We start from the raw sequence: 15976 nt of genomic DNA on the forward strand, positions 1-15976 counted from the left end.
GGCTCCAGTAGTTGCGGCGTGTGGGCTCAGTGGTTGTGGTGCAGGGGCTTAGTTGCTCCTTGGCTTTTGGGATCTCTCTGGACCAGGGGTGACATGTCTCCTGCATTGGCAGGCTGATTTTTTACCACAATAGTGTTTTATTTATTTAGTGTTTTATGTATATGCTAGAACTACAAGCATTTTTAAGAAAAGTGTCCCAGATGGTTATTAATCAGTCTAACCCTGATTGTGTGACCGCCCCCCCCCCCCCCTTCACTCAGGTCTTTTCAACTCCTGATGCTTTGGCTCCATTGGCCTTTCATTTCCTAGATGACCCTCTGCCTGGACTAGGGTCTTGCTGAGTATCCATTATTGTCTCCTTTGCAAGTCTTCCCTACTTGCCCCCACCCCAAAACCTCTAAGATAACTCCTGCTCAGCCTTTGGGTCTTAGTTAAATATGCTTCCTCATAGAGTCTTCTTATAACCCCACCTTGTAATAGCCATGTAGAACTTGACAGTTGATCAGATGTGATTGGTTTGTATGTGCCCCGTGATAGCAGGGCTGTAAGCTTAATAAAGGTAGGCATGGTCTCTTTGTTATCAGAGTTGCAGGCTAGGAAGGACCATGGTCATAGAATTGCCTCAAGAAGTATTTGTTGAACTGTTCAAAGACTGTGTATGGAAGTATTTGAGTAATTTTGAAAGGATAAACTTAGGATTATGAACATTTATTTGACTGACTAGAAATTATGCTATGTACATTTTAGCTGTTTTCCCATTTGTTATCATTACAAGTTTACCTTTACAATTTAGAGGATGGTTGGAGCATGGCTTTTACAGTTGGCACAAAACAAGAGACAAAAGAAAATGTCCGTAATTGAAGGCGGGTTCTCTTTGTGGAAGAAGAAGAATGTTCTCTGTGAAAGGAGTTTTGGTAGGACTGCTGTGTTGGGGCCACAGTCAGGCTGGCCAGGTGTACTTTGCTGCTGGTGCTGGTCGTGTGTCGTGTCAACAGTGGGTTAGTGTCATAGTGGAGTCCCTTGAAAGGTTTAGCGTTCTTTGATTTAGTTTTTAACTTCCTGAGCAGTTGTAATAAAAAAGGCCAAAGCAATATACATTCTCCAGAATGGAGGCAGCCCCCTTTATGTTATCCCTTATCCCCCTGCTCAGTTTTGGTATTTTAATGGAAAAAAAAAATCTCTTTGGGGAGAAATTCACGAAAATAGGGTTGTGTGTGGTTTATGTTTTCTAAAGTTTAAAAAATGAACCTGTTATGTACTTGGGAAAAAGTTGTTATTGAAAACCCGAATTGTGGACATAATTTGGGTGATAAAGACTTGAGTTCTTGGTTTAGATAACAGTAGGTTTAGGTTTGTGTGGTTTTAACATTTTAGGTGAGGGGGATTGGTTGTTTTTGAAACTAAAGACATCATTCTAGAACTTGAGAAAACGATCCGTTCCAACTATGATCCTTTGAATAAACAGTTAAGGGGGTTTTCGGTGTAAAAATACAAGAAGTCTGGCTTATTAATATAGCTCAGATATTTCAAGGGCTGAAATGACTGAAAGTCCTGTTGCAGGGGTATGGTTTCTGGGAAGCCCACCCCAGCCAGGATCGAGGTGAGCAGTGCTGTCTGAGTTACAGAGTGCCTGCTGGCTGGGCGAGACCCGCATGTCCAGTCCTGCCCTTGGCATCTGTGCAGTGAATTAGTTATTATCCTGAAAATCTGTAGGTGTTCTTTTTCCACTTGTAAAAAAACCAGTGTGCACCTCATCATGACATAACATTGGCCTTTTCTTAACTAAAAACATTTTTGATCACTTAGATTGAAAAAGAAGTGTTTTTTTGGTCAAGGTTAACTAAAATTCATAAAATCCTTCCTTCTCCAGCCACTTGTTCAACTAAAAAAGGTGACCTTTAAGAAGGGCTGGGATTGAAATTTAATTTGTAAATGCCTAATAACTTTCTGATATCAGAGATTATTTTTCATCTAAAATGCAGCAAGTAGATTGTCCTCAGCTCGTCAGTAGAGAGTGTCCCGTCCTCTTCCCCTTCCAGTGGTCGTCTTCAGACCCAGAATGTGAATGTGCTGGAATAATGAACATTTCTAAATAATGAGGACATTGCGGGAAGGTGCTTGGTTCATAAGGTTTGGGCTAAAGTTACAGTGTTTTTGTTTTTTCTTTTTTACTTCATTCATATCCAGCAAAGTAAAACTTTCATTTAATTCAGGGTGAAAAAGTAGACTTGAAGATATTATGGCTATATTGTGTAAACTTACCTAAAACAGAGAGCATGAGAAATGCAGTGGAGAACCTTATTACTCTTAAGAAATTAAGCCTTGCTAGTGTGTTTCTAAATGTGGTTTTACATCCTGTAAAACAGGAAGTAAAAATAAAAACTCAACAAAACCCCAAGACACCGCTCTTGAAGGAATTAACTAAAAAAAAAAAAATTACTAAAACGCCTGACTAATTAAAGGATGTGCAGAACATTTTAAAAGAAATCCTATCCTTTTGGATGCTTACAGAGGAGAATGGCCAGCCTTAGGGGTTGGAAATTGTAGCCCTCAAGGTGATTATGTTTTCAAGGAATTTCTAGACTTTGTGAATTCTTTCTTTGCCAGAGTTGTATGATTGGCTCCTAATATATTTAACTTTAGCTTGCCTACATAGATATTTCCATTATCTTTAAAAGAGTCCATCTAGAATTTGAAGTTTTTGAGTTTAGAGGTTAATATATGAAATATGCTTAAACTCAGAATGTTTTCTTATGGGGAGATTTTTTCCCTAATACTTGGGAAAGGTGATCTTTGAAGTGTCTTATCATTTAGTATGAAACTTAGAAAAGTAACATGTGCTTTCACTCATATCCTGAGTGATTTCAGCAGCTGTGACCTTAATGAGGTACATGTGAACTTTGTTTTTCTTTGGTAAAGTGATTAGATCTGATTCTGCTGAATCTGGGTTCTCATCAGATGACTGACTTTTTAAAGATTATGTTTAAGCAGTAACTAATCTTTAAAAAAAAGTTATTTAATGGCATAGTGAAATTTTAGAAAGTTGGGGAGAAAAATCTCTTAGAATTTAACCCATCACACCTCCTTTTCCTTGATGTTTTTCTTCTAAGCCTCCAAGTCTGTTGGGTGGAGGGAGGTGGGACCCGGAAGGGAGGTGGAGGGGTGGGGGCTGACTCAGGCGGCTGTGCAGGGTGGGGAAACATGGTCTAAGGGTTTGGAGAAGGGCTTGTGAGTTTTCCGTTTCAATGCTGTCACTGCTTATTTTCTGTGACTGTGTAACAAATGACCAGGGCTGGTTCCTTCTGCCAGTTCCAGGGAGACTTAATTTCCTTGCCTCTTCATCTTTTGGAGGCTCTTCACATGGACCCTTCCTTCATCTTTAAAGCTGGCAACCTTGCATCTCTCTGACCTTATTCCAAAGTCACGTCCTCCTTTGACTCTCTTCTGCCTCCGTCTTCGACTTTTAAACCCCTGTGATTATGTTGGGCTCACCAGAATCATCCATGGTAGTCAGTCCCCTGTCTGCTGATTACTAGCCTGAGATGTCTAGAGGTGCCAGGGATCAGGATGTGGACCTCTCTGGGGGAGTTACTCTGCTGACCGCACTAGGCTCGGCGTCCTTAGATGCTGTCCTTACAGGTGAAGTTGGGTCAGGTCAGTGTGCAGTAGGCGCTGGCACTCGGCCTCGGTTCGTCAGAGCTCTCTTGATTCCTGGAGGACGCAGTACCATCCATCAGCTAGTGTAGTTTGGCATTGACAGGGTATGGTGAAATGCACATTTTGTATGTGCACACTGTTTTATTTTAAAATTTTATTTAAAAAATTAAATGTCTTATTATTTTTTTGGCTGCATCACTTGGCATGCAGTATTTTAGTTTCCTGACCAGGGAATGTGTGCCCCCTTGCAGTGAAAGCGTGGTCTTAACCACTGGACTGTTGGGAAGTCTCAAGGTTTTGTTTTAAATAAACTTTCTTTTTTGGAATAATTTTAGATATACAGAAAAGTTGCAAAAATAATAGACAGTTGCATTATATTCTTTATTCAGGTCCTCTATTATTAATATCTTACATAGCAATGTTAAGATTGGCAAAGCTGAGAAATTAGCATTGATACGTTATGCTGTTAATTCAACCCCTGATGCATTTAGATTTCACTCACTTCCCACTAATGTCCTTTTCCTTCTCCAGGATCCCACATGGCATTTAGTTGCATGTCTTCTTAGTCTCCTCCTGTCTGTAACAGTTTTCCAGGCTTTCCTTGTTTTTCATGACCTTGGCAGTTGTGAAGAGTACCGTCTTTGTTTTTTCTGTCGTTGTAACCATTCACCCATTTGGCACTGTGTAAAGCCACTGTGTATCGGCAGTTGTGTAGCTGACTTCTGGTTTTTCTGAATGTGGCCTGCTGTGTATTGGGAGGATAGTTGGGAACTGGGGTGAGTACACGTCTTAGGGAGGGGCCTCTGAGACTGGATAGACAGCTTTCCCCACGTTCCACTGATGTAGTCAGATGTTCATTGGCTGCTCGCTGTGTGCAGGACTGCATGGTGGATGCAGGGAGAGGAAGGAGGATGTGGGGCCGGAGCTGCCCGCGGGGGCCAGGGCACTGCGAGCTCTGGGAGGTGTGCTGGAGGAGGCGCTCTGGTGCGCAGAGCAGGGGCAGCAGCAGAGTCAGAAGCCTCTGGACAAAGGCAGGCAGGACGGGTGGTAACGTGAGGACGGCCTGGAGCCCATGCAGGAGCCGGTAGCAGCCGAAGCCAGGAAAGCAGAGCGCGGTCTGAGTGTGTGTTCTGGGGATGAGGGCCCTGCTGATGGGGATGGGGAGGCGGAGACCACACATGGAGTGGGTGGTGTCAGAGAGGCTAGAGGAACGCCAGTGCATGGTGGGCAGGAAGGCTTGGCAGTGAGCGCCCCGCGCCTGGATCTGGGGCCGGGAGAAGGCAGCATCTAGGGCTCGGGCGGAGGGAGAGTGGCCAGGTGGCCACTGCTCATGAGAGGCCCTGCCTCATGTTCTGGCTGTTCTTGTCCCCCTGTTGTCCTTTGCTTTGGGATGAATATCAGGTTTAAAAAGGTCTCAGTGGAAGAGACACTGTTAGGGAAAGTGGGAACACCATTTTATGGGGAAAAGTATATGATGACGACCAGAAAGAGATAGATGACAGGGTTGAGATTTTGCTGTAGGAATGATGCCTGAGTTCACATACATGGCAGAGATGCTGTCCTGGGAAAGTGACCGAGGAATGAAATATGTTTGCTGGATCCTGGCCAGAGGCCACTCAGGGGACAGGGAGGGCCTCCCATCATAAAGCGGTCCTCAGAGCGTCCAGGGAACCTTGAAAGTGGGCTGTGTGGGCAGGATGGTGTTTCCTGACAAGTGTTGTTGTACATACTTGAGGGTCGATTGAGAGGGATGACCAGTTTTATGGAAGGTGCCCTGCCTGTGGAGCTGTGACAGACCCAGGTGCCCCGTCTCTGGTGCTTGCCCCACTGCAGGGAGGAGTGGGCCACTCCCCAGGAGCCTGCGATTGGCTCAAACACCTCTTTTGTCCCATACATTCAACTGCAGGCCCAGCAGAGTAGCTCTGGGTCTTCAGAGTAGCTCTGAGTAGTAGGAGCTGGAGAAGCAGCCTGCGGTGGAGGTGGTGGATGTATCCAGAGGAGAAAGACCGCCCTATCTTAGGCTTCTCTTGGATGCTGTCTGCTTTGTGTCTCTCATAGTTCTGCGCACATGTTATGCACATAGGATTAGATGTTTAGCCAGTGTTTGCCCAGAAGATCAATGTTAAAAGGCTCTCAGCTGCGAAAGGAGTGGCACCTGGCAGGAGAGCCTCAGTGTTCTGCTTGGAGCTCGTGTGCTTTGAGGCTGCGTGGGGGCCTGCTTGCGTGAGAGTAGGCGCGGTTGGTTGGCTTCACGCCATCAGAACAGAGCTTCTGTCCTGCTCTGTCACAGCACGCTGGTCATGTGCCGTGTCACAAGGACTTCGTCCTTTGGTCTGACCGTGGGCGGGGCAGCAGTGACACTCAGGGCGTCTGGCTGCTGGCCTTCAGCGGGGGATGGTCTCTGTAGGCTGTACTGTTTCTGGCAGGGCCCTGAATTGCTCACAGTCTCATCACAGATGCAGAAGTGGACGTTTGGGGCTGCTCAGCTGCGAGGTGCTTGGCTTTGTGTTCATTCTCACTCACGCTCTCCCTGCTCTGCCAGGTCCCCATGTCACCACCCCTCCATGACAGTAGAACATCTCACCTCTGCCGGCTGACAGCTGCTGCTCCCTGGAGGGAGAGAGCTTGTCTTCATCATTGCTTCTGAACTAACTGCAGTGATGATGGCTGCGCAGCAGCACAGAAGTGGGGCCGGGGTGGGCAGGGGCTCAGGCGGCTGGTGCCCTCTGGCCTTTTCTCGCCCTCCCTGAGGCAGGCTTGGCACTATTTCTTTGTTTATCCAGGGCTGCTTTTGAGGGTTGGGCTTTCAGCGAAGAGGGTTCTGTAAAAATAACTTGAAAAAAAACAAAAATGCAGACAGGAAAGGAATATTCTGTGATTTTAAGATGTAAATGTCCTTGGAGACTCGAGGCCACAGAAGCTACTGCAGCCTTGGTGTCACTGCAGCTGCACACCATGCTAGTGACTTGCTCTACTGACACCTGTAAGTTGGTATTTGTTAAACCTCATTTATAAAAGCTCCTAAACAGGCAAAGGCTACTTGGTTTCCAAATGTTTGCAAGTGGGGCTGAAGTCCATGTTTGGGTTGTTGGTTTTAAGCTAAGGAAGCAGTCTGTGCTCCCCCCAGCCCCGTCCATAGACTCTGTTCTTACTGAGCTACTTGCAGGCTGAAGTCCTCCTAGCAGCAGATACCAGCTGCAGGGGTGCCAGGTGTCTGTGCTAAGGGGCCAAGCTTCGCGAGCTTGGAAATGGCAGCTTCTGTCTTCTCGGTGGAGGCTGGAAGTGGGTTGTGGGGCTCTAAAGGAGGCGAAGAGATTTGTAGCAAACAGATTAATGTTGACGAGTTTATTTCCTGCGTGGCCTGGCGTCTGGGTGTTTACAGGGCAGTGACCTGAGAGCTGGCTAGGACCCATGTCCTTACCGAAAGCTAAGGTACCTTCTAAACTTCTCATGTAGATGACTGTCGTTAGTGGCTACATTCCCTAAACTGTAGCTTTACTGCTGAAAATACAGCTAGTCACCTATAAGATTTAGAGCTGAGTCACACAGATGAGACTTTGCTCACGAGACTTTTCCCCCTTGGATTAAATGAATTTCCATTTTGACTTGGAAACCTAGCCTGTAGTTCAGAGAAGTAAGCCCTCATTGTTAATAGTTGATGTTGTCTAGTGAGTAGATTCTCTGGGTATTGTCCCTGCATCAGAGGGGAGAAAAGGCTGTCCTGGCCCTTGTAGGGAGAGCACGTCAGATTCTTTGCCCAAAGGCTCCCTGTGCTGTGTGGGCGAGGTGGTGCTGGCTGGTTTCATCCCTAGGGGCCTATTTTGCAAATGTTACAGACTGATTAAGTAATGAAAACTACTCTTTGGGGATGTAAAATGTAAAAGTCAAGTTAATTCTAGATGTTAGCAAATTTATGTTAATAATTTGGTTTAATTTAAAAAGAAAACTATTACCAAAGTGGAAAGAAAATGTATGGAATTGGGAGAAAATACTTGTAAACCATGTATTTGATAGGGAGTTAATATCCAAAATATAGAAAGAGCTCATACAACTCAATAGCAAAAAAACAAATAATGCAATTTAAAAAATGGCCAAGGGACCTGAGTAGAGATTGTCCCAAAGAAGGTATATGAACAACCAACAGGTATATGAAAAGGTGCTCAGCATCACGAATCATCAGGGAAGTGCACATCAAAATGACAGTGAGCTGTTACCTCACACCTGTCAGAGTGGGCTGTTACCAACAAGACAGCTAACAAGTGTTGGTGGGATGTAAACTGGTACAGCCACCGTGGAAACAGTGACGGCTCCTCAAAAAAGGAAAACTAGAACGGTTGCATGAGCCAACAGCCTACACCTAAGTATTTATCCTAAGAGAATGGAAATGCTACTTTGAAAAGATATATGTTCATTGAAGCATTATTTTCAACAGCTAAGATAGAGAAACAACTGAAGTATCTGTTGATAGATAAATGAATAAGGGAAATGTAGTACAGATATCCAGTGGAGTATTACTCAGCCATAAAAGCGAGGCACGCCTGTCGTTTGCAACAACATGGATGGACCTTGAGGATATCATGTAAGTGAATCAGTCAGAGAAAGACAAATGCTGTATAAGCTCATTTATGTGTGGGATCTAAAACAAAAGAAAACAAAACACTGAAGTCTTAGAAAAGAGGCGGAAGGAGGGGAGAGGGGAACTCGAGGAAGGTGGTTAAGAGGTACAAACCCAGCTGTAAGACAGCTGAGTTCTGGTGTGGTGTGCCACACCCAGGAGAGGAAGGCCTGAGCTCAGGGAAAGGAGAGGGTATTTTCCTTTTCTTTTGTTTGTTTGTGTCTAATGAGAAGATGGACATCAGCTGAACCTAGTGTAATCATTTCACAATGTCTGTTAATCAGACCATCATGCTGTGCACCTTCAATTTATATAGTAATCTAAGTTATTTTTCAGTAAAATGAAAAAAATACCAAAGTTGACTACAAGATCTAGTTGTGGGAATGCAGAGGGCGAGCCTGCCCATGGCCCAGCTGGGGACCGCTCTGCGCCTGTCCTTGTTAGTATATCTGTACCTGCATTTGCTTAAAAAGATAACAAGGTAAACACAGTTTATAAGTTGAGGTTATACAGAAGCAAGTGTTAAGTGCTGATGAATCTAGGAAGTCGGCTGCTTTAAATAGCCTTCAGTTTCATTAAAAGTCACTTTGAGTAGTAGGATATTTTTATATCGGGTCATATTTGTTTTATGCAGGAACAAAACTGCCCTCTAGTGACCCTACACTTTCCCGAGGTCAGTTATCTGACACTGAAACCCTTAAGGACTGAGTCTCCAGGGACTGAGTGTTGGGTGGGGGACACATGGGGAGCAGGAGGTGTGGTGTCCGTGCCAGTGGTGGGATGTTTACCTGCTTGGGATCGTTGATGTTGGTGCCCAGGTGTGTCACCGTGAGATGTCTCAGTTTAGGCACGGTGAGCTTTCCAGATCCCCTCATCCTGGAGAACTTCAGAACAATCAAGGCTTCGTTCTGCCGAGGGGTGGTACCTCGAGGTTAGCGTTATAACGAGGGCTTTTCATTACTTACCTAGAATGGTGATGACAAAGGTAGGAAGCAGCTGCTGGTGGTTGGCAGACTTGACCAGGAGTGGGTACGTGTGAGCAGCACTCTCCAGCAGCCCGCGGTGGAGCGGGCGTGAGGCAGGGAGCAGCCCCACCAGTGCGTGCCTGTCCCCCCGCCGGGGAGCTGCCCGTTGGGGCAGGACGTCCAGGTTGCCTCCAGTGGCAGCCAAGCCCTGAGAACTTGTGGGGAAGGTTCACGTGTGGTCTGAAGGCATCAGATTGGTTAAGGGTGCAGGGCCTTTACTTTTTACTGAGGTGTTTGGAATAGGATGTCTTATTTTTAGACAGATTTGAGGGATTTCAAAAGAAAACCCAGGTCCAACGCTTTGGTTTTACTTACCCTCCAGTTCTTGTCTATCCCTCTCTCTCATTTTTGCAGTGTCCGTTAGAGTGTTTGTTCACACGTGCCCTCCAGTTTTGTCAGACATGACTGTAAAGGTAAGGTCCTCAAGGCTTGGGGACTGCCAACCCGGAGGGCCCCGTGTGTGCTACTCCCCAGAACCCATGTCCAGGCTGGGTGGGCAAGCACCCCGTCACTGCTTCTGTGCCCTGTCCGTGGTGTCCCGATGGAGACTGTTCCTGTAGAGGTGGGTGCAGAACCAACTTACTGAGCACTCCCCGCAGTAAGCCATTTCCCTCTTCCCTTGGTTTCTCTGGAAGCCATAAGTTGGAGATAGAAGAAAACACACCAAAAAAACAAATACAAGGTCTAATTTTTCAGATTTAAAATGTATCAGTCATGGGACCTGTTTTCCCATGGAGCACAGCTAATAATATTCAAAGATATATTGTCACCAGTGCTCTGACAGCACGTGGGTGAAAGAAGAGAAATGCAGGCTGGAGAGAGAAGGGATTCTAGCTCTGTCCCCACAGTCTCCCACATCCTGGGAAGCCGGTCAGTCCAGGCCCTCACCACTGAGAAAGCTTAATGCTTCTTACTCGTGGGTGAGACCTTTGTGTTCTGTGTGTGGGCTCAGGGAAGATGTAGTAGAAACAGGCTCATCAGGCAGGGGGCCCCTCGTCTTAGGTGCCTTGACACTGACCCGTGCTTTCCGGAAGCAGCTTAGAAAGCTCTTGCCTGCTGCGTTGGTTTTGCCTTTCACTTGTTCATTTTTAGGTAGAGTCCTCTTTAGGCGCTCTGGTATAGAGGTGGGGGCTGTCTTCTCCATCTGTATGTTCTTAGACTTTTCTCATCCTTTGTTGTTGCTGTTCAGTTGCTAAGTTGTATCCAGCTCTTTGTGATCCCATGGACTGCAGCACGGTAGGCTTCCCTGTCCTTCACTATCTCCTGGAGTTTGCTCAGATACATGTCCATTGAGTTGGTGATGCCATCCAACCATCTCATCTTCTGTTGCCCCCTTCTCCTCCTGCCCTCAGTGTTTCCCAGCACCAGGGTCTTTTCCAGTGAGTCAGCTCTTTGCATCAGGTGGCCAAAGTATTCTCATCCTTTGGTTTTTAAAAAAATTTTATTGTGATAAGACTTCCCTGGTGGCTCAGATGGTAAAGCGTCTGTCTACAATGCAGGAGACCCAGGTTCGATCCCTGGGTTGGGAAGATCCTCTGGAGGAGGAGATGTCAAAGTACTCTTGCCTGGAAAATCCCACGACAGAGGAGTGTGGTAGGCTACAGTCCATGGGGTCACAAAGAGTCGGACCCAACTGAGCAACTTCACTTCACTTATTGTGATAAAATGACATAAAATTGACCATTTTAACCACTTCAAATGTCCAATTCAGTGGCATTAAGTACATCAACAGTGTCATTTGACCATTATTGCTGTTTCAGAACTCCTTCACCTCTGCTCAGGGAGACTGTCCCAGCTTCCCTTCCCGCATCTCTATGAAACTGACTTGTCTAGAGGGCCCTGGACGTGGATTCTGCATACTTAACCCTTTGTGCCCGGTCTCTTCTCCTTGGCGTGATGTTTGCATGGTTCATCCCTGTTGCGGCGTCATTTCCTCCCTTGTAAAGGCTGAATTGTGTGTATAGAACACGTTTTGTTTCTCCTTTTCTCTGTTGATGGTTAGGTTTCCATGTTTTGGCTGTTCTGAATAGTGCTGCTGTGAACATGCATGTGCAAATACTGGTTTAGGTTCTGCTTTCAGTTCTTTTGGGTGCACACCCAGAAGTGGGATTGGTGGATCACATGGTGGTTCTGTGTCTAACTTTTGAGGAACTGCCGGAGTGTTTTCCACAGCAGCTGCACCAGTAACACTCTTTTTTTTTTTTTTTAAGAAGCCCTTTTTTTTTAAAGGAGGACGGAATGGTAAAATAAACATCCTGTATGTATCATTTAGATTTAACAGTTAGTATCTTGCCGTATTTGCTTAATTATTATGTTGTTGAAGTATTTTAAAGCAAACTACAGGTCCATAAAAACTTCACGTAGGCCAGTTACTCACACAATCACGTTACCTTTGTCATACTAAACGGAATAAACAATAATTCCCTATCATCTGATACCCAGTGTAACGAGTACTTTTAGTTGATTTTGTAAGTACCTATTACTAAGTTCAGCAAACTTGAGTAGAAAAAAAAATGTTTTAAATTTTTCCTTCAATTAAAATTATTTATTTATTTATTTGGTAGCACTGGGCTGTAGTTGCAGCATGTGGGATCTAGTTCCCTGACCAGGGATTGAACCCAGGTCCCCTGCATTGGGGGCACAGAATCTTAGCCATTGGACCACTAGGGAGTCCATTTCTCCAATTTTTTAGTATGAAAATTTTCAGAAATATAAAGAGTCAGGAAGAGTACAGTGATCACCCATGTGCTACCATCTAGATTCAACTCTTGTTAATAGTTTGCCCTGTTTGCATTGTCTGTGGGGTGTGTACACTGCCTGGCAATTTGGAAACGAGAGGTAGACCTTCTGACATCTCACCCTCACCAGTATCTTGAGCTGTTTAGTGCTGTGGGCTATAGCACAGCTTGTGGGGGCCCTACTTAGGTCCTAGCTGACCCCAAGCCATGTTTACACCTTTCCTTTAGGGTCTTTAGCATTAGGCACCCTGTTTGTTTCTTACTCCTGAAGCCAGATCAGTCACCCACAGATGGAAGAACATCCTTGAGTTGTCTAGTTCTGGGGTCTGACTTGTTCTTCCTCTGTCCTGTGTTTCCTGTTAACTGGTTGAAAGTCTGGATGCAGTTCAGTTCAGTTCAGTCGATCAGTCATGTCTGACTCTTTGTGACCCCATGAATCGCAGCACGCCAGGCCTCCCTGTCCATCACCAACTCCCGGAGTTCACTCAAACTCACGTCCATCGAGTCGGTGATGCCATCCAGCCATCTCATCCTCTGTCGTCCTCTTCTCCTCCTGCCCCCAATCCCTCCCAGCATCAGAGTCTTTTCCAGTGAGTCAACTCTTCAAATGAGGTGGCCAAAGTACTGGAGTTTCAGCTTTAGCATCATTCCTTCCAAAGAAATCCCAGGGCTGATCTCCTTTAGGATGGACTGGTTGGATCTCCTTGCAGTCCAAGGGACTCTCAAGAGTCTTCTCCAACACCACAGTTCAAAAGTATCAATTCTTCGGCGCTCAGCCTTCTTCACAGTCCAACTCTCACATCCATACATGACCACAGGAAAAACCATAGCCTTGACTAGACGAACCTTTGCTGGCAAAGTAATGTCTCTGCTTTTCAATGTGCTATCCAGGTTGGTCATAACTTTTCTTCCAAGGAGTAAGCGTCTTTTAATTTCATGGCTGCAGTCACCATCTGCAGTGATTTTGGAGCCCCCAAAAATAGTCTTGACACTGTTTCCCCATCTATTTCCCATGAAGTGATGGGACCAGATGCCATGATCTTCGTTTTCTGAATGCTGAGCTTTAAGCCAACTTTTTCACGCTCCTCTTTCACTTTCATCAAGAGGCTTTTGAGTTCTTCTTCACTTTCTGCCATAAGGGGTGGTGTCATCTGCATGTCTGAGGTTATTGATATTTCTTCTGGCAATCTTGATTCTAGCTTGTGCTTCTTCTAGCCCAGTGTTTCTTATGATGTACTCTGCATATAAGTTAAATAAGCAGGGTGATAATATGCAGCCTTAACGTACTCCTTTTCCTATTTGGAACTAGTCTGTTGTTCCATGTCCAGTTCTAACTGTTGCTTCCTGACCTGCATATAAGTTTCTCAAGAGGCAGGTCAGGTGGTCTGGTATTCCCATCTCTTTCAGAATTTTCCACAGTGTATTGTGATTCACACAGTCAAAGGCTTTGGCATAGTCAATAAAGCAGAAATAGATGTTTTTCTGGAACTCTCTTGCTTTTTCGATGATCCAGCGGATGTTGGCAATTTGATCTCTGGTTCCTCTGCCTTTTCTAAAACCAGCTTGAACATCTAGGAGTTCACATTCACGTACTGCTGAAGCCTGGCTTGGAGAATTTTGAGCATTACTTTACTAGCGTGTGAGATGAGTGCAGTTGTGCGGTGAGCATTCTTTGGCATTGCCTTTCTTTGGGATTGGAAGGAAAACTGACTTTTTCCAGTCCTGTGGCCACTGCTGAGTTTTCCAAATGTGCTGGCATATTGAGTGCAGCACTTTCACAGCATCATCTTTCAGGATTTGAAATAGCTCAACTGGAATTCCATCACCTCCACTAGCTTTGTTCGTAGTGATGCTTTCTAAGGCCCACTGGACTTCACATTCCAGGATGTCTGGCTCTAGGTGAGTGATCATACCATCGTGATTATCTGGGTCATGAAGCTCTTTTTTGTACAGTTCTTCTGTGTGTTCTTGCCACCTCTTCTTAATATCTTCTGCTTCTGTTAGGTCCATACCATTTCTGTTCTTTATTGAGCCCATCTTTGCATGAAATGTTCCCTTGGTATCTCTAATTTTCTTGAAGAGATCTCTAGTCTTTCCCATTCTGTTGTTTTCCTCTATTTCTTTGCATTGATCTCTGAGGAAGGCTTTCTTATCTCTCCTTGTTATTCTTTGGAACTCTGCATTCAGATGCTTATATCTTTCCTTTTCTCCTTTGCTTTTCACTTCTCTTCTTTTTGCAGCTATTTGTAAGGCCTCCCCAGACAGCCATTTTGCTTTTTTGCATTTCTTTTCCATGGGGATGGTCTTGAACCCTGTCTCCTGTACAATGTCATGAACGTCAGTCCGTTGTTCATCAGGCACTCTGTCTATCAGATCTAGTCCCTTAAATCTATTTCTCACTTCCACTGTATAATCATAAGGGATTTGATTTAGGTCATATCTGAATGGTCTAGTGGTTTTCCCTACTTTCTTCAATTTAAGTCTGAATTTGGCAATAAGGAGTTCATGATCTGAGCCACAGTCAGCTCCTGGTCTTGTTTTTGTTGACTGTATAGAGCTTCTCCATCTTTGGCTGCAAAGAATAAAATCAGTCTGATTTTGGTGTTGACCATCTGGTGATGTCCATGTGTAGAGTCTTCTCTTGTGTTGTGGAAGAGGGTGTTTGCTATGACCAGTGCGTTCTCTTGGCAGAACTCCATTAGTCTTTGCCCTGCTTCATTCCGTATTCCAAGGCCAAATTTGCCTGTTACTCCTGGTGTTTCTTGACTTCCTACTTTTGCATTCCAGTCCCCTGTAATGAAAAGGACATCTTTTTTGCGTGTTAGTTCTAAAAGATCTTGTAGGTCTTCGTAGAACTGTTCAACTTCAGCTTCTTCAGCTTACTGGTTGGGGCACAGACTTGGATTACTGTGATATTGAATGGTTTGCCTTGGAAACGAACAGAGATCCTTCTGTCGTTTTTGAGATTGCATCCAAGTACTGCATTTCAGACTCTTGTTGACCATCATGGCCACTCCATTTCTTCTAAGGGATTCCTGCCCGCAGTAGTAGATATAAAGGTCATCTGGATTAGAGTTGGGTTAAACATTTTTACCTTTTTGGGTAAAAATATTCAAGTACTGACAAAAAGTCGCCTCACTGATGACTTCTAGGTTGCACAGTGACTTGTATGTCGTTCTAGTAGAAAGACCTCGTGGTCCCACCTTAGCCAGGCGATGAAACTCAGTGTCACCGATGCCGTGCTTGGTGTTGTCTGTGAGCTGTGCTGATGTGTTAGAATTTTTATTTATTTATTTATGGCTGCACTGGGTGTTTGTTGCTGCGTATGGGCTTTCTCTAGCTGTGGCGAGCAGGAGCTACTCTCTGGTTGAGGTGCACAGGCTTCTCATCGTGGTGGCTTCCATTGCTGTGGATCACGGATCCTAGGAGCTTGGGCTTCAGTAGTTGTGACCCATGGGCTTAATTGCCCCATGGCTTGTAGGGATCTTCCTGGACCAGGGATTGAACCTGTGTCCCCCGTACTGGCAGGTGGACTCCCAGCCTCTGGACCTCCATGGAAGTCCTGTGCTGTTGTGTAACCTGTGTTAGTGACCACAGGCAGTGAGGAAGCCTTGCTTGGGTCCTGGTTTGCAGGGAGAGAACAGAAGAGCTTTAAAAAAAAATGTTTTGAACTACGTGTCAGTTACACCTCAACTAAAGTGTTTTGAGGACACATGGACATTTAAATGTGAACCAGGTGTCAGGTGGTATTGGTGAGTCATTGTTAATTTGCTCAGGTTTAAGAGTGATTTCTTGGTGGAGAGGCCACAGAGGCTGCTCGTGGGCGGACTTTCACCCGTTTGACCAGCTGTGTGTGGTCCAGGTGCCGGCCTGTGCACCCGTGTTTGTGTGTTCTCTGCCCAGAGGGAACAGTGTGTCTGGTCCCCACTCAGCACTTCTGA

At 45.3% G+C, this 15976-nt stretch overlaps 1 protein-coding gene and 1 non-coding gene across 7 annotated transcripts in view; both read left to right on the plus strand.

Moving 5' to 3' along the window:
- The window catches only part of ANKRD11 (ankyrin repeat domain containing 11), a 119553-nt gene that overhangs the window by 3709 nt on the left and 99868 nt on the right, over positions 1 to 15976 (plus strand). The window lies entirely within an intron of this gene.
- On the plus strand, positions 10755 to 10826 carry TRNAC-ACA (transfer RNA cysteine (anticodon ACA)). Its single transcript has one exon. It is a non-coding gene; the product is annotated as a tRNA-Cys (tRNA).

Source organism: Bos mutus, chromosome 18 (assembly GCF_027580195.1).
Source record: "Bos mutus isolate GX-2022 chromosome 18, NWIPB_WYAK_1.1, whole genome shotgun sequence".
Classification (NCBI taxonomy): Eukaryota; Metazoa; Chordata; class Mammalia; order Artiodactyla; family Bovidae; genus Bos; species Bos mutus.